Source organism: Pongo abelii, chromosome 16, assembly GCF_028885655.2.
Source record: "Pongo abelii isolate AG06213 chromosome 16, NHGRI_mPonAbe1-v2.0_pri, whole genome shotgun sequence".
Taxonomy (NCBI): domain Eukaryota; kingdom Metazoa; phylum Chordata; class Mammalia; order Primates; family Hominidae; genus Pongo; species Pongo abelii.
The window spans coordinates 14,042,958-14,063,080 of record NC_072001.2 but is presented as its reverse complement, the minus strand read 5'-3'; the positions used below and the strand labels follow the sequence as shown (position 1 = coordinate 14,063,080).

At 49.0% G+C, this 20,123-nt stretch overlaps 1 protein-coding gene and 1 pseudogene across 15 annotated transcripts in view; one reads left to right on the top strand and one right to left on the bottom strand.

Moving 5' to 3' along the window:
* LOC103889753 (E3 ubiquitin-protein ligase HERC2-like) overlaps positions 1-20,123 on the top strand; it is an 81,553-nt gene that overhangs the window by 47,150 nt on the left and 14,280 nt on the right. Inside the window, exon 20 of one of the 15 annotated variants that reach the window (XR_010137291.1) lies at positions 4,852-5,330. The exons of the other annotated variants lie outside the window; for them this stretch is intronic. The gene's annotated coding sequence lies outside the window, so the exon portion shown is untranslated. Of the gene's footprint in view, positions 1-4,851; positions 5,331-20,123 lie in introns of those variants that run through there. 15 annotated transcript variants of the gene reach the window in all.
* LOC100441089 (C-terminal-binding protein 1-like) lies at positions 14,926-16,279 on the bottom strand (annotated as a pseudogene).

Sequence of the window (20,123 nt, the reverse complement as noted above, 5' to 3'; positions counted from 1 at the left end):
GAGGAGCATCTCTGCCTGGCCGCCCATCGTCTGGGATGTGAGGAGCCCCTCTGCCCGGCCGCCCTATCTGGGAAGTGAGGAGCGCCTCTGCCCGGCCGCCCATCGTCTGGGATGTGAGGAGTGCCTCTGCCCGGCTGCCACCCCGTCTGTGAGGAAGTGAGGAGCGCCTCTGCCCGGCTGCCCCGTCTGGGAGATGAGGAGCACCTCTGCCCGGCCGCCCCGTCTGGGAGGTGAGGAGCGCCTCTGCCTGGCCGCCACCCCGTCTGGGAGGAAGTGAGGAGCGCCTCTGCCCGGTTGCCCCATCTGGGAAGTGAGAAGCGCCTCTGCCTGGCCGCCACCCCGTCTGGGAAGTGAGGAGCGCCTCTGCCCGGCTGCCACCCCATATGGGAAGTGAGGAGCGCCTCTGCCCAGCCGCCCCTTCTGGGAGGTGAGGAGCGCCTCTGCCCAGCCGCCCCGTCTGGGAGGTGAGGAGTGCCTCTGCCCGGCCGCCCCGTCTGGGAGGTGAGGAGCGCCTCTGCCTGGCCGCCGCCCCGTCTGGGAGGTGAGGAGCGCCTCTGCCTGGTCGCCATCCCGTCTGGGAGGAAGTGAGGAGCACCTCTGCCCAGCTGCCCCATCTGGGAAGTGAGGAGCGCCTCTACCCGGCTGCCACCCCGTATGGGAAGTGAGGAGCGCCTCTGCCAGGCCGCCCACTCTGGGAAGTGAGGAGCGCCTCTGCCTGGCCACCCACTCTGGGAGGTGAGGAGCGCCTCTGCCCGGCCGCCACCCCGTCTGGGAGGAAGTGAGGAGCACCTCTGCCCGGCCGCCCCGTCTGGGAAGTGAGGAGCGCCTCTGCCCGGCCGCCACCCCGTCTGGGAGGAAGTGAGGAGCGCCTCTGCCCGGCTGCCCCATCTGGGAAGTGAGGAGCGCCTCTGCCTGGCTGCCACCCCGTATGGGAAGTGAGGAGCGCCTCTGCCCGGCCGCCCCGTCTGGGAGGTGAGGAGTGCCTCTGCCCGGCCACCCTGTCTGGGAAGTGAGGAGCGCCTCTGCCCGGCCACCCCGTCTGGGAAGTGAGGAGCGCCTCTGCCTGGCCACCACCCCGTCTGGGAGGAAGTGAGGAGCGCCTCTGCCCGGCCGCCACCCCGTATGGGAAGTGAGGAGCGCCTCTGCCCGGCCGCCCCGTCTGGGAAGTGAGGAGCGCCTCTGCCCGGCTGCCACCCCGTCTGGGAGGAAGTGAGGAGCACCTATGCCCGGCTGCCCCATCTGGGAGATGAGGACCACCTCTGCCCGGCCGCCCCGTCTGGGAGGTGAGGAGTGCTTCTGCCTGGCCGCCACCCCATCTGGGAGGAAGTGAGGAGCGCCTCTGCCTGGCTGCCCCATCTGGGAAGTGAGGAGCGCCTCTGCCCGGCCGCCACCCCATATGGGAAGTGGGGAGCGCCTCTGCCTGACCACTCCGTCTGGGAGGTGAGGAGCGCCTCTGCCCGGCCGTCACCCCGTCTGGGAGGAAGTGAGGAGCACCTCTGCCCGGCTGCCCCATCTGGGAGATGAGGAGCACCTCTGCCCGGCCGCCCCGTCTGGGAGATGAGGAGCACCTCTGCCCGGCCACTCCGTCTGGGAGGTGAGGAGCGCCTCTGCCCGGCCGCCCCGTCTGGGAGGTGAGGAGTGCCTTTGCCCGGCCGTCACCCCGTCTGAGAGGAAGTGAGGAGCACCTCTGCCCGGCTGCCCCGTCTGGGAGATGAGGAGCACCTCTGCCTGGCCGCCCCGTCTGGGAGGTGAGGAGTGCCTCTGCCCGGCCGCCACCCCATCTGGGAGGAAGTGAGGAGCACCTCTGCCCGGCCGCCCCCTCTGGGAAGTGAGGAGCGCCTCTGCCTGGCCGCCACCCCGTCTGGGAGGAAGTGAGGAGCGCCTCTGCCTGGCTGCCCCATCTGGGAAGGGAGGAGCGCCTCTGCCCAGGCACCACACCGTCTGGGAAGTGAGGAGCGCCTCTGCCTGGCCACCCCGTCTAGGAGGTGAGGAGCGCCTCTGCCCGGCCGCCCAGTCTGGGAAGTGAGGAGCGCCTCTGCCCGGCCGCCCAGTCTGGGAAGTGAGGAGCGCCTCTGCCCGGCCGCCCTGTCTGGGAGGTGAGGAGCGCCTCTGCCTGGCCGCCACCCAGTCTGGGAGGAAGTGAGGAGCGTCTCTGCCCGGCCGCCCGGTCTGGGAAGTGAGGAGCGCCTCTGCCCGGCCGCCCCCTCTGGGAAGTGAGGAGCGCCTCTGCTCAGCCGCCCGGTCTGGGAAGTGAGGAGCGCCTCTGCCCGGCCGCCCCGTCTGGGAGGTGAGGAGCGCCTCTGCCCGGCTGCCACCCGGTATGGGAGGAAGTGAGGAGCGCCTCTGCCTGGGCGGCCCCGTCTGGGAAGTGAGGAGCGCCTCTGCCCGGGCGGCCCCGTCTGGGAAGCGAGGAGCGCCTCTGCCCGGCCGCCCTGTCTGGGAGGTGAGGAGCGCCTCTGCCCGGCCGCCCTGTCTGGGAGGTGTACCCAACAGCTCCGAAGAGACAGCGACCATTGGGAGCGGGCCATGAGGACGATGGCGGTTTTGTTGAAGAGAAGGGGGGGAAGTGTGGGGAAAGGAAGGAGAGATCAGATTGTTGCTGTGTCTGTGTAGAAAGAGGTGGGCATAGGAGACTCCATTTTGTTCTGACTAGGAGAAATTCTTCTGCCTTGGGATGCTGTTGATCTATGGCCTTTCCCCCAGCCCCATGCTCTCTGAAACATATGCTGTGTCAACTCAGGGTTAAATGGATTAAGGGCGGTGCAAGATGTGCTTTGTTAAACAGATGCTTGAAGGCAGCATGCTCTTTAAGAGTCATCACCACTCCCTAATCTCAAGTACCCAGGGGCAGAAACACTGCAGAAGGCCGCAGGGTCCTCTGCCTAGGAAAACCAGAGACCTTTATTCATGTGTTTATCTCCTGACCTTCTCTCCACTATTATCCTATGACCCTCCCATATCCCCCTCTCCGAGAAACACCCAAGAATGATCAATAAATACTTCATAAATTAAAAAAAAAAAAAAAAAAAAAAGTCACCACAACCACTGAACTTTCTTGCTTTAAATCAGGGCCTCTCAATAGAAAAGATGGTGTTTTATATCCACATGTCATGCAGAAACCAGCAGACTGTTATGATGTTATCATGGCATAACTGCATCTTCTCTGAACTTGGAAATGGCATTCTTCAGAGACTGCCTGTTGATTCATTTCAACTTCAAAATGAATATTTGACCTTGCTTCTTTAAGAAGGGCTCCTTCCACCTTTACTGTAATGTTTGGGATGTTTAAAGTTTCTATTACCATAAATTCCAAACTTACAGTCACACAGCAGCCATTACTCTGCTATAAGAAACACACACCACAGGCCTACAAATGAGAGGATTTTAATAGGCCTCCAGTTCTGTAACTAAATGTTTCCTGTGATCCATGCAGCAGGCAAAACCCAAAACAAAACTAACACCAAATCCTATATTGTCCTTCATATCTCTTTGCCTTCCAAATGTGCCCTCAGTTTTGTTGTTGCTTTGTTGCTATTCATGTTTATTACTATCACCAAAAAGCTAGCCACACATTTATCAATACAGTACTAAGAAAAGAATGTTTTCGACTTCATTAATGCCTGTATGTTCTTAGCATTTAGACATAAAGCACATTCTATATTTAAAAAAAATAAATAAATAAAATAAAAACACAAAGCTTTTGAGGTGGGTGTGGTGGCTCATGCCTGTAAACCCAGCACCTTGGTAGGCTGAAATGGGTGTATCACCTGAGATCAGCAGTTCAAGACCAAAATGTTAGTATTTTAGTGTGTATTTTAGTATTTATTTTAGTATTTAATACATCATTTAGGGCTACTTGTAGCTGCAGAAAGAATAAATCTGATTCAGTGACTTAAAGAAATATAGATTTCATTTTTGTCACTTAAAACGTGCAGAGGAAGGCAGTCCAGGGTTCTTTTCAGTTTCCTGATACTTCCTTAGCCATGTTTTTATTCTTGTGGTTACAATGTGGCTGCTGTTTTTCCAAGCCTTGGATTGCCTTCCAAGGAGGGAAAGAAGAAAGGTCAAAAGGCTGAGTCTGTCTCTTTTTAGCTGAAAAATGTAGATTTCTCAAAAATTTTAAGATTATACTGCAATTCAATTTTCATTCTTTTTTTTTTTTTTTTTTTTTGAAACGCAGTCTTGCTCTGTTGCCAGGCTGGAGTGCAGTGGCACAATCTCGGCTCACTGTCACAACATCTGCCTCCACGGTTCAAGCGATTCTTCTGCCTCAGCCTCCCTAATAGCTGGGAATACAGGCATGTGCCACCACGCCCAGCTCATTTTTTTTTATTTTTAGTAGAGACAGGGTTTCACCATGTTGGCCAGGCTGGTTTTGAACTCCTCCAGAACTTGTGATTTGCCCACCTCTGCCTCCCAAAGTGCTGGGATTAGAGGCGTGAGCCACCGTGCCCGGCCTGCAATTTTCATCTTTTGGCTGCAAATAAGTTATGTCACTATTCTCAGCTTGGGGAGTGTTTAGCTCACATATTGCTTCCTCTCTGTTGACAGGTTTTAAGATTTATGAATAGGTACTGAATTTTATCAACTGCTTTTTTCTTTCTTGATTGAGCAATGTTTTTTCTTATCTTTTTATGTTGATAAGGTAACTTAACAGTGATTGGCTTTTGAATGTTTAACATTGCACTTCTGGAATTAAATCAACTTTGTTGTGATATGTGATTAATACCATATTATGTGTGGTTGAGATGGGCTTGCTCATATTTCATTTGGTAATTTTGTACTTAACGTTCACAAGAGAAAGTGGAGTCTAAGATTTTCTTCTGTTTTTTTTTTTTTTTTGCCATGGAGTCTCGTCCTGTTGTCCAGGCTGGAATGCAGTGGCATGATCTTGGCTCATTGCAAGCTCCGCCTTCCGGGTTCACACCATTCTCCTGCTTCAGCCTCCTGAGCAGCTGGGACTATAGACGCCCACCACCACGCCTGGCTAATTTATTGTATTTTTTAGTAGAGACGGGGTTTCATCCTGTTAGCCAGGATGGTCTCAATCTCCTGACCTCGTGATCCACCCTCCTTGGCCTCCCAAAGTGCTGGGATTACAGGCATGAGCCACTGCGCCCAGACTTGTGAGGTTTTAATATGAAGTATTAAAGCTATGCTGTTTAGACAATTTGAGAAATGTTTCTTGTCCTATTTCTGACAGAGTTGAGTAAGATGTGTGCTATTTCTTCCTTAAGCATTTGGAAAGAATTCACTTATTAAGCCATGTGAGACTGTAGTTTTCTTTATAAGGTGTTTAATTACAGGTTCAATTGCATATATTTGAATATTCATTTTGGTAACCTGTGTTTGCCGAATCAATTTGTTCATTTTATATAAAATTTCAAAGTTGTTCTATTATTCATTTATCTTTTTTAATATTTATAAGGTCTGCAGTTAGAGTTTCTGCCTTTTGTCTGTTTTCTTAATCAGTCTTGCTGGGGACCATCAATTTTATTAGTGTTTCAGAAAAGCAAACTTTGATTTTATTCATCCCTTTACCATACTGAAAATGTTTTGCTTAATTTCCAAACTTATAGTTCCACTGTGATTAAATGTTTGTATAACTAAAACTCTTTGGAATTTGTGTCTTCTCAATGATCAAAAATATGGTTAATTTCTATAAATATTGCTTCTGCACTTGAAAAGGATATGTATTCTGCATGTTGAGTGTAGTGTACCACGTCTCTCAATTAGATCGAGTGTGTTAAATGCATCCTTTAATGATTCTATTTCCTTACTGATGTTTGTTTATTTTTCAGTGGCTGAGACACAGATATTAAAGTTTCCCACAATGATCGTCAACTTATTTCTTTTTTTCATTTGTTAAGCTTTGTTCTGTGTGTTTTAAGGTTAAGTTACCAAGCATAAACACATTTAGAATTCCTTTTTCTCCCTGCTGGTTGCACCCTTTTTTCATTGGAAATACCCTCTTTATATCTCTCACATAGCTCTTTCATTAGAGTTTTTTTAATATGTAAAAGAAAATAAAGTCTTGGAACTGCCAAACCTGTTATGCTAAGGGAGACATAAGTTTGGGATCTTAGTCATGCAACACTGCCATTCTTTCTCCCCAAAGAGATAGCTGCCATTTCACAATCCTGTGTGATGGCATTAGACATAAGCCAGGTCCCCAATACCACAAAGGCCACGTACCTCTCCATATGGCCCCCCTTACAAACTGTTCACAGGGACATTCCTTGCTAGCCCCTAAATATTTCAGGATCCATGTCCCCCTATAAAATAAGCATATGCCAGTTGTAACCCTGGCTCTGCAACCTCAGTTTAAGACGTAAAACTGAGTTCTATTCAATCTGACACTGACAATGTTGATTATAGGCTTATCTTCCCAGGTACAGAACAAGAAAATGAGATCAGTCACTCTTCAGGCTACCCTGAGATGGCTGCATAATTGACTCTTTCCTCCCTCTTTTCAAATGTTTACCTTATCTTTGTAAAAGAAGATTTACTGAGCACTAATTAGAGCTTCCTAAGAATGTAACCACCCCTTCACTGCCTGCTCCCCCTCCCTTTCTTCTCTCCTGCCTGCTTTCTCCCTTTACATGCTGAGTTCCCAAAACCCTCTTTGGAAAGCATGGTTACAGTAGTTTCTGTGGCTTGTGTTTTTTCTGGGGTTGTTGTCAAATTGTGCCTCCACAAAGCTCTATTGATGCAGGCACTTGCCTCAGTGGGTGGCTCATTTTTTGTTTTGTTTTGTTTTGTTTAACAGATATAAATACAGTTACCCCTGTTTTTATTTACTTAGTCTTTGCTTTGTCAGTCTTTGACTGTCAATTTTTCTTTTTTAAAAATAAATTTTCTTGTGTATAGTTAAGGCTTACAACATGATGTTAAAGGTTATATATAGATTGTAAAAGATTCCTATACTGAAAGAAATTAACACACCAATCATTTCACATAGTTCCCCATTTCCTTATTGCTTTTGTGGCAAGAGCAGTTGAAATCTACTCATTGAGCATGAATTTCACATACAGAACAATTTTGTTCCCTGCAGTCCTCATGTCATACATCTCTAGGCTTGTTCATCCTTCATACCTGTTACTTTGTATCCTTTGGCCTCCATGTCCCCAATTCCTCCCCTCTCCTACCTCTCCTGGTAGACAATGTTTTACTCTCTATCTCTGTAGATTTATTTATTTACATTTTTACATCCCACATATAAATGGGTTTATGCAATATTTGATTTTTTGTGTATGCTTTATTTCACTAAGCATGACGTCCTCCAGCCTCATCCATCTTGCGGCAAATGGCAAGACCTTGTTTGTTTTAGGGCTGAATAATATTCCATTGTCTATGTGTGCCACAGTCTCTTTATCCATTTATCCATTGATGGACACTTAGATTGTTTCCATATCTTGGCTATTGTGATTAAGGCTGCAATGAACATGAGAATACAGATATCTTTACAAAGTAATGATTTCATTTCCTTTGAGTGTATGCCCAGAAGAGGGATTGCCGAGTCATATGGTGGTTCTATTTTTAATTTCTCTAGAAATCTTCATACACTTTTCCAGAATGGCTGTATCAATCTGTATTCTCATCCATAGTATGCAAAAGTTCCCATTTCTCCGCACTCTTGCCAATATTTATCTTTTGACTTTTTGATAATGGTCATAAGGGGTGTGAGGGGGTATCTCAGTGGGTTTGATTTGCATTTCCCTAATGATCTATAATGCGGAACACCTTTCAGATACCCACTTGCTATTTTTATATCTTCTTTAAGGAAAGGTCTATTCAAGTTCTTTTTTTAAAACATTTAAAAAATTGGGTTATTTGTTTTGAGTTGTATCAATTATTTATATATTTTGGATTTTTTTTTTTTTTGAGACAGGGTCTTGCTCTGTTATGCAGACTGGAGTACAGTGGCACAATCACAGCTTACTTGACCTTCTGGGCTGAAACACTCTCCCATCTCAGCCTCCCAAGTAGCTGTGACTACAGGCGCACACCACCATGCCTGGCTAATTTTTAAATGTTTTGTTGAGACAGGGTCTCACTATGTTGGCCGGCCTGGACTCAAACTCCTGGGCTCAAGTGATCCTCCCACCTCAGCTTCTGAAAGTGCTGGGATTAAGGAGTGAGCCACTGCACCTGGCTAAATGTTGGATATTTCTTCCTAATTGGCTGGGTGCAGTGGCTCACACTTGTAATCCCAGCACTTTGGGAGGCCGAGGCACTTGGATCACTTGTGGTCAGGCATTTGAGACCAGCCTGGCCAATATGGTGAAACCCTATAATGGAGTTTTGGTTTCTTTAACTGGGAAATGAGGATCGTGACCATCCCTGCCAAGAAGGAGAGGAGATGGGCTGATGTGTGTTGTGAGTCCCAAGATGGTGAAACCCCATTTCTACTAAAAATACAAAAATTAGCCAGGCAGAGTGAGGCTGAGGCAGGAGAATTTCTTGAACCTGGGATGCAGAAGTTGTAGTGAGCTGAGATCGCACCATTGTTCTCCAGCCTAGGCAACAGAGCAAGACTTTGTCTCAAAAAAAGAAAAAAAAAAATTCACTTCAACAAATGGTGAGACCAGCTTTGCAAAGATGACGACGGTGAGAGAAGTCTAGCATGGCTGACTCCATCTTGCTTCCAGTCTCACAGGCCTGCTGTCTTTGCTCATTCCTGGGCATAGGCCAAATCAACCATGGGAGAAATTTAGTTCATAGTCTATTGTTGCCATTTCCAGTCCTGGGGGGTCCCCTCTTTCCACTCCATGCTTAGTTATCAATTTGTTACTCTGCTTTAAAATGTACTTTTTTTTGTAATCCCAACTACTCGGGAGACTGAGGCAGGAGAATCGGTTGAACCTGGGATGTGGAGGTTGCAGTGAGCTGAGATGGCACCATTGCTCTCCAGCCTGGGTGACAGAATGAAACTCTGTCTCATAAAACAAATATAACATGAAATGGTAATGTCTTTCTTTAAAACCAAAGAAAATATGTGCAGTGGATGTCTTCCTGTCACTTCGCACAGCCTACTGCCATAGCGCCTGAGCCCCAAACCCCAAACTCACTGTCCTGCTCGGGGACCCCAGACCACACTGGCCATTGAGGGCACCCCAAGTACTCTCCTATCCTCACCTCGCTCCTGCAGTAAATGGCTAAATGAATAAATCAGAAGTGAAGCCAAAAACAAAAATAAAATCCACATGTGGAACAGGAGAGGCGAGCAGAGGCCACAGTCTGGAGGCCTGGGCTGATACGCTTGCGAAGAGATGTCTCTGGGTGCTGCCTGCGGGGCGCAGTCTGCCATTCAGAACACACTTAGAGAAGCCCTAACCATTAAAGAGCACCCATTCCTGAGTCCCCTCCCTGCCCACAAAACTTGCCTTGAAACACCCTAACCTCAGCCTTTGGGGAGGCGGATTTCAGTGATAACTCCAGTCCTTCCATGTGGCTGGCATTGAGTTAATTCAACTCCTTACTGCAATACCATGGCCTCAGTGAACTGGTTTTGTCTGTGCAGCAAGCAGGAAGAACCCACCAGGGAATTACAATGGTATTGGGAAAACTGGATTTCCACGTGCAAAAGAATAAATGATGTTATCCCAAGTGGTTGGGGATGCAATCATAGGGGTGTGGAAATGGTCCTCATGCACTGAGTCCATGTCTGGATGAGGCCACAGGTTGAGTCCAGGTGGGGTGAGTCTGAAAAACATCCCAAAAGGCCAATCTTAGACAAGAGTGATGTTATCTACAGGAGTCATTGGGGAAGACACAAATCTTGTGACCTCTGGCCACATGACTCCTGAGCAGTAAGGGATTACAGAAACTATGCCTGTATTTTCACAGAATTCAGGATCCCCACCCCAAATCCTAATCTTGTGGCCTTTCATTCATCTTACAAAAGTGGGTTCAGCTCCTGGACAAGGACAGGATCAGTTTTAGGGAGGTTCTATTATCATCCTTGCTTCAATGTTAGCATAGCAGACAAGCGCAGAACCAGAAATTAACATGTGGGAAATTATACACCACAAAAAGACAGTACAATCCATGGAAGAACCAAGGGAATGGTGATAGCAGAATGTCAGGAAAGGACTTTATAATGTGTAGACCTTAGAGAAATTAGGAACTGAGACAAGAATCCATTTGAATTCTTGGAAATAAAAAACGTAATTACTGTGTCAGCCAGGCTGGTCTCAAACTCCTGACCTCAGGTGATCCACCTGCCTCGGCCCCCCAAACTGCTGGGATTGTAGGCATGAGCCACTGCACCCAGCCAAGAAGTGACTATTCTTTCTCCATTGTGTCCTCTTGATGCCCTTGTCAAAAGTCAGTTGACCAGATATGTTTGGATTTATTTCTGAGCTCTCTGTTGTATTACTGTCAATTTTTCCATATCCTATTTTTCTTTGTTTTTGTTTTTGTTTTTTTTTTTTTGCTTTAAAAACTTTCTTCCCCTTTGGTCCAAGGCTTGGGAGCAGGCTGGAGGGTGGTTAAAAAGCTGCCTACTGGCTGGAGGGAGAGGGTCAGGCAGAAGCCTTGATACCAGGAGGTGCAGAGGAGCCCCTCAAAGGGCTGCTGGGCTCTGGAGGCCCTGGTTGTGCTTGCGGGTAGGCTTTTGGAAAAGAGGAGACTGGTGCAGGTGGGCCTGGGGGCTGGCCAGCCAGCAAAGGTAACTGCAGTGGTTGCCCGTCATCTTGAAGAGTTTCATCTTCCCATTTAGGAAATGGCTGTCCTGAAAGTCACAGAGATGAAGGTCTGTGTGGGCAGAACCCAGGGCATGCAGATCCATAAGGGCCTGATTCAGATTCTTCTCCAGGCAATGGTGGCTTTGATGGCATCCATGGTTTTCCCCACTCATCTAGAGATGGCTTCTGTGCATGTTGGAAGATGGTGCAGCTGGTTTTGCACTTCCAAGAGACACACTGTGCCCTTGTGCTTCTATCGAACCAACTCATGGAAGAAGCAGCCAAAGCCCTCCAGAGCCACTCATTGTGGTTGAAATAGAAGCCCAGGGAATTGTAAGTTCTGGAGACCCACCGATACACATGGACCAGGCAGCTGACCACAGTTTCCTTCTTGGTGGAATCATTCTGACGAATCTGGGAGGTCGTGGTTGTTCTGCAATAAGGAGCTAACCTTATTTCTAACAACAATGGGGTTGGCTGGTCCTGGAGGCAGGAGATGGCTGAGAAGATGGTCCTGGAGGTTGTAACTGGAGAGGAGATTGGAGGTTAGGAGAGGCTGGAAGAGAGGGAGGGCTCAGGTCTGTCCTAACACTGTTGAAACAAGGGACAGATGTGTGGGACCACTGGGAGTGCTACCTGGACCTGCATTTTATTTATTTGTTTGTTTGTTTGTTTATTTATTTATTTATTATTGAGACAGTCTCACTCTGTCGCCCAGGCTGGAGTTCAGTGGTGCAATCTTGGCTCACTGCAACCTCTGCTTCCCGGGTTCAAGCAATTCTCCTGCCTTAGCCACCTGAGTAGCTGGGATTACAAGCTCCCACCACCATGCCCAGCTAATTTTCATATTTTTAGTGGAGACGAGGTTTCACCATGTTGGCCAGGGTAGTCTCCCACTCCTGACATCAGGTGATCCACCTCCCTCAGCCTCCCAAAGTGCTGGGATTACAGGCGTGAGCCCCCACGCCTGGCCTGGACCTGCAATTTTAATGTGTGTCTTTCATATGCAGAATACAGCTAAGAAATGAAAAAGAAATCTGATATATTTTCATTTTTGTGATTTTATTTTGTTGTTTGGTTTTGGGGTCTTTTTTGAAACACGGTCTCACTCTGTTGCCTAGGCTGGAGTACAGTGGCATGATCATAGCTCACTACAACCTCAAACTCCTGAGCTCAAGCGATTGTCCCACCTCAGCCTGGAGCTTCATGTACACACCACCATATTTGGCTAATTTTTTAATTTTATTTTTATTTTTTATTTTTATGTATTTTTTGAGATGGAGTCTTGCTCTGTTACCTAGGCCGGAGTGCAGTGACACCATCTCGGCTCACTGCAAGCTCCACCTCCCTGGTTCTCACCATTCTCCTGCCTCAGCCTCCTGAGTAGCTGGGAATACAGGCACTTGCCACCCTGCCCAGCTAATTTTTTTGTGTGTGTGTATTTTTAGTAGAGATGGGGTTTCACCGTGTAAGCCTCCTGACCTTGTGATCTGCCTGCCTTGGCCTCCCAAAGTGCTGGGATTACAGGCATGAGCCACCGTGCCTGGCCTAATTTTTTTATTTTTATTAGAGATGAAGTCTCACCATGTTGCCAAGGCTGGTCTTGAACTCCTGAGCTCAAGCGATAGACCTGCCTCGGCCTCCCAAAGTGCTGGCATAAGCCACTGAGACTGGCCTGATTTCCACTTTTTTATGCATCATTCATAATCTCTTCTCCTGGCCCCTTTTTTCTCTTTTTTTTTTTGTCCTTGATATTCTGAAGTTTCATTCTGTATGTGTGCGTGAGCATGTGCATACAGACACACACACACAACTCTTTACAAGTTCTGTTCAGCTCTCAGTTCAGTAATTGCTGAATTGTTAATTTCAGTCATGACATTTTTTATTTCCAAGGATTCAAATTGATTTTTGTCTCAGTTCCTTCTCTATTTCTGTAAGGTGTAAGCATTATAAAGTCCTTTCCTGACATTCTGCTTCACCATTCCCTTGGTTCTTCCACGGATTTTACTGTCTATTTGTGATGTATATCTTCCCCCACATGTGTTAATTTCTGGTTCTGCCCTTGTCTGCTATGAGAGGCTTGTCTATGTGTGTTTTGAATGGCAGACTGCTCCCCGCAGGCAGCCCCCAGAGACATGTCTTCGCAGCGTATCAGCCCAGGCCTCCAGGCTGTGGCCTCTGCTCGCCTCTCCTGTTCCCCATGTGCATTTTCTTTTTGGCTTCTCTTCTGAGTTATTCATTTAGCCATTTCCTGCATGAATGAGGTGAGGATAGGAGAGTAGGTGGTGTGCCCTCAATGTTCAGTGTGTTCTGGGGGTCCCCGAGCAGGACAGTGAGTTTGGGGTCTGGGGTGAAGCGCTATGTCAGAAGGCTGTGCGAAGTGACCAGAAGACATCCATCTTGCAGACTTTCTGTGTTTTTTTTTAAAGAAAGACGTTACCATTTCAAGTCCATGGGGGTCCCCTCTTTCATTCCATGCTTAGTTATGAATTTGTTATTCTGCTTTAAAATATATGTATTTTTTGTAATCCCAGCTACTCGGCCGACTGAGACAGGAGAATCGCTTGAACCTGTGAGGTGGAGGTTGCAGTGAGCCAAGATCGCGCCATTGCACTCCAGCCTGGAGAACAGAACGAAACTCTGTCTCAAAATACATTTTTTTTTTTTACTATGTCTAATGATGTTCTATAGAAGAAAGAGATGTAGCATGTGGTCACGCTGCTGTCTTGACAGTGGAATTTTTGTTGTTGCTGTTTTTTGTTTTGAGACGGAGTCTCGCTCTTGTGGCCTAGGCTGGAGTGCGGTGGCGCCTTCTTGACTCACTGCAACTTCCACCCGGGTTCAGGTGATTCTCCCACCTCAGCCTCCCGAGTAGCTGGGATTACAGGCACCCACCACCACGCCCAGCTAATTTTTGTATTTTTAGAGGGCCAGGATTTTGCCATATTGGATAGGCTAGTCTTGACCTCCTGACCTCAGGTGATCTGCCTGCCTCAGCCTACCAAAGTGCTGGGATTACAGGCACAAGCCACCGCGCCCGGCCAACAGTGGACTGCTTTTGTCTGTCTACTCCGAGAAATAGTAACACCTCACAGGCCAGGAGCTCAATATGGATCTAGACCAGAATGAGGATGGAAGAGGCGGAGCGGTGTTGGAGCCTGAGTCCCAGTCCTCCAGCTCACTCTGACCACACTGTGTGGGGTCTTCTCTTGTGCCTACTCAGCCCTGGATGCTGGTGTTGGCTGAGATGTCCACTCCTTCAAGGGTTCTGGATCTCTGGTGCAAGTTCCATTGTCTCAGCATCAACTTGTCCTGGGCCCAGCCCACCCAGCTGACTGTGTCCTGTCTTGCAGTGGCCAAGCCGCTCTTAAGAGGGCTGCAGGCAGTTCTGTGAGGCCACTGCCTGAAGCCACTCTGCTCAGTAGCCTCACTGTCTCTCTCTTTTTTTTCTTTTTTCTCTCTTTCTCGGATTTTATTTCTTTAAAATAATTCATACAGATGGTTACAATCACAAACATGATTTTAACCAAAATCTTGCTAGCCTACCACATCAGCAGGACGGCACTGGTGCAGGCGGGGACACTGCCACCCTCTGTGTCCCCAGGACAGAAGTCGATGGGCAGCAGGCAAGCTGGGCAGCGCCCAAGCTTTTCGTCTTGGAGCTGCTTCGTGATGCTGTCTTCATTTGGAACAAGGGGGGATTCATGCCAAAATTAAGAAAAACAGCCTTTGTTTTGTTTCTCTAAATTATTCTAAAAATAAGACAAGCAGGTAGAAAAAACAATGCACTGTGTGGCATGAAAAGAAAAACGGGAAGGATTCATTGTCCTGAGAAGTTTGCCAACTGCCTCATTCCGGGGCACGTTCCAACATAAAAAAAAAAAAAAAAAAACCCTCAAATTGACCTCTGAATGTTCCTTCAGGTTTTCTTTTTGTTGACAGCTAAGCAAACAGATCTTTGTAATGTTCTAAAAACTGTACACAGACAAGAACGTTCGTGGGAGAATAACTACTGACTTCTGCTTAATGAGGAAGGCGAAGGACACAGGGCAGAGTGCCCATAAGAGGGACGACGACAACCGACACGAGGCCCAGCACTGCCCTCACCCGCCTCCTGACAGCCCAGACCAGTCTCTGCAGTGCCAGGGCTGCCACACAGGTGCCTCCTCCACACACTCTGGTCCGAGGGTTTCCGGGCCCTCCTCCCAGGCGCCGGGGCTGGAGAGCTCCTCCGGGGCTACAACTGGTCACTGGCGTGGTCTCTATCTGCCTGGGGCTTGACGGTTTGGCCAGGAGAAGGGGCCCCTGTGGGGCGGGTGGGCCACAGGGGACAGGCCGTGGGACAGGGACGCGGAGCTGGGGACGATACCTTCCACAGCAGCTGGGATGCCAGTGGCGGCCACGCCCACCACGCCCGGAGGGTACCTGTAGATAGCCCCGTTGAGCTCAGGGTGCACGTCAGCGGGGTCCAGGCTGGCGCAGTGGCTGGCGGCCGTCAGATGGTCCCTGTTCACACAGTTCTTCAGGGTGTCTGGGATCCGGCCTGTGATGGCTCTGCGGATCTCCCGCGCTGCCTCCTCTCGCATCTCCATGGATGCCAGCTCGCCATACCGCGCAGCATGGGGGGTGCAGAAGAGATTGGGTGCATCCTTCGGGGGCCCTGGCTAAAGCTAAAGGGTTCCGACTCGTGCACGACCAGGGCCTCGCGGCGGATCCGACCCTCCTTCAGGGCCTTGGCCAACAACGCCTTCTTGTCCACCAGGCCGCCCCCGGCGGTGTTCACCAGGAAGGCCCCCTTGTCTCTTGTGCTTGACGGTGAAGTCTTTGATGAGGCTCCTTGAGGCGGCAGTGCAGGGTCACGCAGTCCCTGTGGAAGAGCAGGTCCTGCAGGGTGCTGATGGGCTGCAGCCCCAGCGCCCGCTGGACATAGGTAAGAGTCATAGAAGAGCAGGTGGAAGCCGAAGGCCTTGGCCCGCAGCGCCACCGCCTGCCTCACGCCACCGAGTCCGATGATGCCCAAGGTCTCCCGGCGGATCCTGGTGGCGCTGGACGCCACCTCACGGTTCTGCTGGACGCTCTGGACTTGCGTGCCCTCCTGCAACGCCAGGTGCAGCCAGGTGGCCCGCCGGTACAGGTTCAGGATGTGGCACAGCATCCAGTCGGCGGCTCCTCCACGGACACCGCAGGCACGTTGCAGACGGCGACGCCTAAATCCCCGGAGGACTTGTCCATATTGTCAAAAACTACTGCCGATCCGGACGGTGATGTGGAGGGCTTTGAGCTTCTCCAGGTCAGGACCTTCTCGTGGATCTCCTGCGTGGACTGCGCTTCGCAGAAGGCCACCGTGGCCACGTCCTTCAGGATGGGCATCTCCACTGTGTAGACCCGTCCGTCCAGCAGCGCCACCAGGGGCCCCTTGATGATCGGAGGTCGGACGCCTGACATCTCCTAATAGGGTCTCGGCTTCCACGGCCATGAATTCGACTTTTCAAAGCTTCTTATCTTCAGGATCCCCAGGCAGAACCGCGTCCTGTCTCGGAGCCTCACCCCACGTCCTTAATTGCCTGGAGTCAAAGCGCTCAGGCTTCTGATCCGCGCAATCACTGAAGCCTGCATCGGGGTCAAAGTCTTAGGAGCTGCAGGCCTTTGTTGAGCAAGTGCCAGCTGCCCATCAAGAGGCGCGGGCTGCCGCGGGCCCCGACCACTCCGGCGCGCTTGGCCCCCGCCATCCCGGCGCGTGGGGCGGCCTCAGCGCGGTCCGCTGCTCCGCCAGCCCGCCTAGGGCCGCCGCGGTGGGGGGCCTCTGCCGCGCCTCTGAGCCGCGCTCCGACCAGCCTCACTGTCTTTACTGCCCCCACGTGGTGGCCTGGGGATTTCTCTCAGCCCTTGGATGTCAAAATTCAGTGGTTCTAATAAGGTCGGTTGTGCATCCCAACCACCGGCAGAGTTTGTTAAATTATAGATTTCTTGGCACTGCCCCCCAGAATGTCTCATTCTGTAAGTCTGGAGTGAGGCCTGAGAATTTCCATGTCTCTCTTTCTTTCCTTCCTCCCTCCCTCCCTTTCTTTCTCTCTTTTTTCTTTCTTTCTTTCTTTCTTTTTTTTTTTTTTTTTTTGACAGGCTGTTTTCTCTGTTGCCCAGACTAGAGTGGAGTGGTACGAACATAGCTGGCTCAGCCTCAACCTCCTGGGCTCAAGAGCTCCTCCCGCCTCAGCCTCCCAAGTAGCGGGGACAACAGGAGCACAACACCACACCCCGCTAATTCAAAAACTTTTTTTTTTTTTTTTTTTTTTTTTTGAGACGGAGTCTCACTCTTTCACCCAGGCTGGAGTGCAGTGGCGCAATCTCGGATCACTGCAATCTCTGCTGCCCGGGTTCAAGCGATTCTCCTGCCTCAGCCTCCCCAGTAGCTGGGATTACAGGAGCCTGCCACCACGCCCAGCTAATTTTTGTAGTTTTAGTTGAGACAGGGTTTCACCATCTTGGCCAGCCCTGTCGTGAACTCCTGACCTCGTGATCCACCCACCTCGGCCTCCCGAAGTGCTGGGATTACAGGCATGAGCCACTGCACCCAGCCTATGTTCTTATTAAGCATTTGTGTCAGGAGTCCCCAAGACACCTCCAAGCTTTGATAATTCACTAGGAGAATCCACAGAACTCAGTCTATAGTCAGACTCACAGCTATGATTTTTTACAATGAAAGGAAACAAAATCAGCGAAGGAAAAAGGTCCGTGGGGCAAAGTCTGGAGAAAAGCAGGAGCGAGCATCCAAAAGTTCTTTCCCAATGGAGTCATATAGTATGTTCTAAATTACTCCAACAATTAGTTAAGATTACAAGTGCAAAGTGTCCTGTACCAGGGAAGCTTGCCTGAGTCTAGGAGTCCAGGGAATTTTTATCAGTGGTCAGTCACATGCTGTGGAAAGTAAAAAGGTTTCTGGTTCAAAGTTTCCCTTCTTGTTAAAGAATAAATCATAAGTATTAGAAATAATAGTTTCTTTTAAAGACTAACTTCCTTCAAGCCTCCTCTGCTCTGTGCTAATAACTCTTTGTTCAGCCCTATCCTTTGTAGCTGTTAGATATAAAGGAATGAGTACATTCTATGTCCTTGTACTTCAACCGAAGTATTTGTTCTAGATATGCTCAGGTATGTCCCAGATCACAGCTTATGCCCCTTCCTTATCTGGAAATGTTATTACTTCTCTAAGTCTTTTCATAAGCAACTTCCTCTCCTCCTTTGTTCTCCCTTGCCTTTACCTATTTAGGAAAGTTTTAAATTATTAGCCAGTTGGGTTTAGCTTAGATTGTGTGTTCAGGCTCCAGCCAATGGAGACAGGACACAGTAGCAGGGAGAAGCTGCCTAAGAGATAAAAATTGCTTCCCTCCTTTGTTTGGGTATGCTCTTGCCATTGTTCTGTCTGCGAGGAGCACACTTTCTGCGGAAAGTAGCTTGCTGAGAAATTTTTTTGTCTGAATGCTAATTTTTCCTTATGGCACTGAGGAATAAGCATTTTACTTATAACACACACCAACAATTTCAGACACTCTAAAGGAAAGCGGCAGCCAGGTGTAGTGGTTCACACCTGTAATCCCAGCACTTTGGGAGGCCAAGGCAGGCAGATCACTTGAGGTCAGGAGTTTGACATCAGCCTAGCCAACATGGTGAAACCCTGTCTCTACTAAAAATACAAAAGTTAGCTGGGTGTGGTGGTGTATGCCTGTAATCCCAGCTACTCAGGAGGCTGAGGCAGGAGAGTCACTTGAATCTGGGATGCAGAGGTTGCAGTGAGCAGAGGTCATGCCCCTGCATTCCAGCCTGGGTGACAGAAGGAGACTCTGTCTCAATAAGTAGATAAATAAATAAAATAAAGGAAAGCAACATAAACTGCGTTGTGTGTACAAACAGTTTAGGCACAGTGAGCCACTCTTATTAGGTAGGGAATGGTGACAGGCCTCTCTAAACCCAAGTTCCCAGATGCCAACTTTGCAAGCAGCCCTCTCTAAGGACAGTAGTCTCAGACCTGCTATTCTAACTCTTCTGAACAGCATCTTAGACAAAAGTCCTAATTTTTTTTTTTTTTCCAATATGGAGTCTTGCTGGAGGCTGGAGTGCAGTGGTGAGATCTCAGCTCACTGCACCTCTGCCTCCTGGGATCAAGCAAATCTCCTTTCACAGCCTTCCAAGTAGCTGGGATTACAGGCATGCACCACCACGCCCCATTAATTTTTGCATTTTTAGTAGAGAAGTGGTTTCACCATATTGGCCAGGCTGGTCTCGAACTCCTGACCTCAAGTGATCTGCCCACCTCGGCTTCCCAAAGTGCTGGCATTACAGGCATGAGTCACTGCACCCAGCCCAAAAGTCTTAATCCTTATCACGGAATTTTCTCTTATTGCTTGAGTAATATTATCTCCCATTTTCTTTCTTTCTTTTCTTTCTTTCTTTTCCTTCCTTCCTTAATTCCTTCCTTCCTTCCTCTCTCTCTCTTTTCCTACCTTCCCTCCTTCCCTCCCTTCCCTCCCGTCCCTTCCCTCCCTCTCCCCCCCTCCTCTCCTCTTCCCTCATCTCCCCTTCTCTCCCCTTCCTTCCCCTCCCCTCCTCTCCCCTCCCCTCCTCTTTCTTGCTTCCTTCATTTCTTTCTCTCTCTCTCTCTCTTTCTTTCTCTCATGTCACTCTGTCACCCAGGCTAGAATGCAGTGACACAATCCCAGCTCACTGTAATGTCTGCCTCTTGGGTTCCAGTGATTCTCCTGCCTCAGCCTCCCAAGTAGCTGGGATTATAGGCATGTACCACCATGCCCGGCTAATTTTTGTATTTTTAGTAGAGATGTGGTTTCACCATGTTGGCCCGGCTGGTCCCAAACCCCTGACCTCTATCTACCAGCCTCGGCCTTCCAAATTGCTAGGATTACAGGCATGAGCCACCACACCTGGTCTTTATTTCTTTATTTTCTATTGTTTGTTTGCAGTGATAGGATCCCCAATTCAGAAATCAAGTAAAGTAAAGGAAGTATGCCTCCAAAAGGTATTGGAGTAGATAAACTAGATATTACGAAGCCTACAGATTGCGTCTATTAATTTTTAAAAATAAATTATTATTTAAGATAATTTATTTAAACAATTTTTTGCATGTGTGTGTGATGGAGTCTCGCTCTGTCGCGAAGGATGGAGTGCAGTGGTGCAATCTCGGCTCACTGTAACCTCCGCCTACCGGGTTCAAGCGATTCCCCTGCCTCAGCCTCCCGAGTAGCTGGGATTACAGGCACCTGCCACCACGCCCGGTTAATTTTGTATTTTTAGTAGAGAGAGAGTTTCACCATATTAGCCAGGATGGTTTCAATCTCCTGACCTCGTGATTCACCCACCTCGGCCCCCCAAAGTGCTGGGATTATAGATGTGAGCCACTGTGCCCAGCCTATTTAAACAAATTTTTAA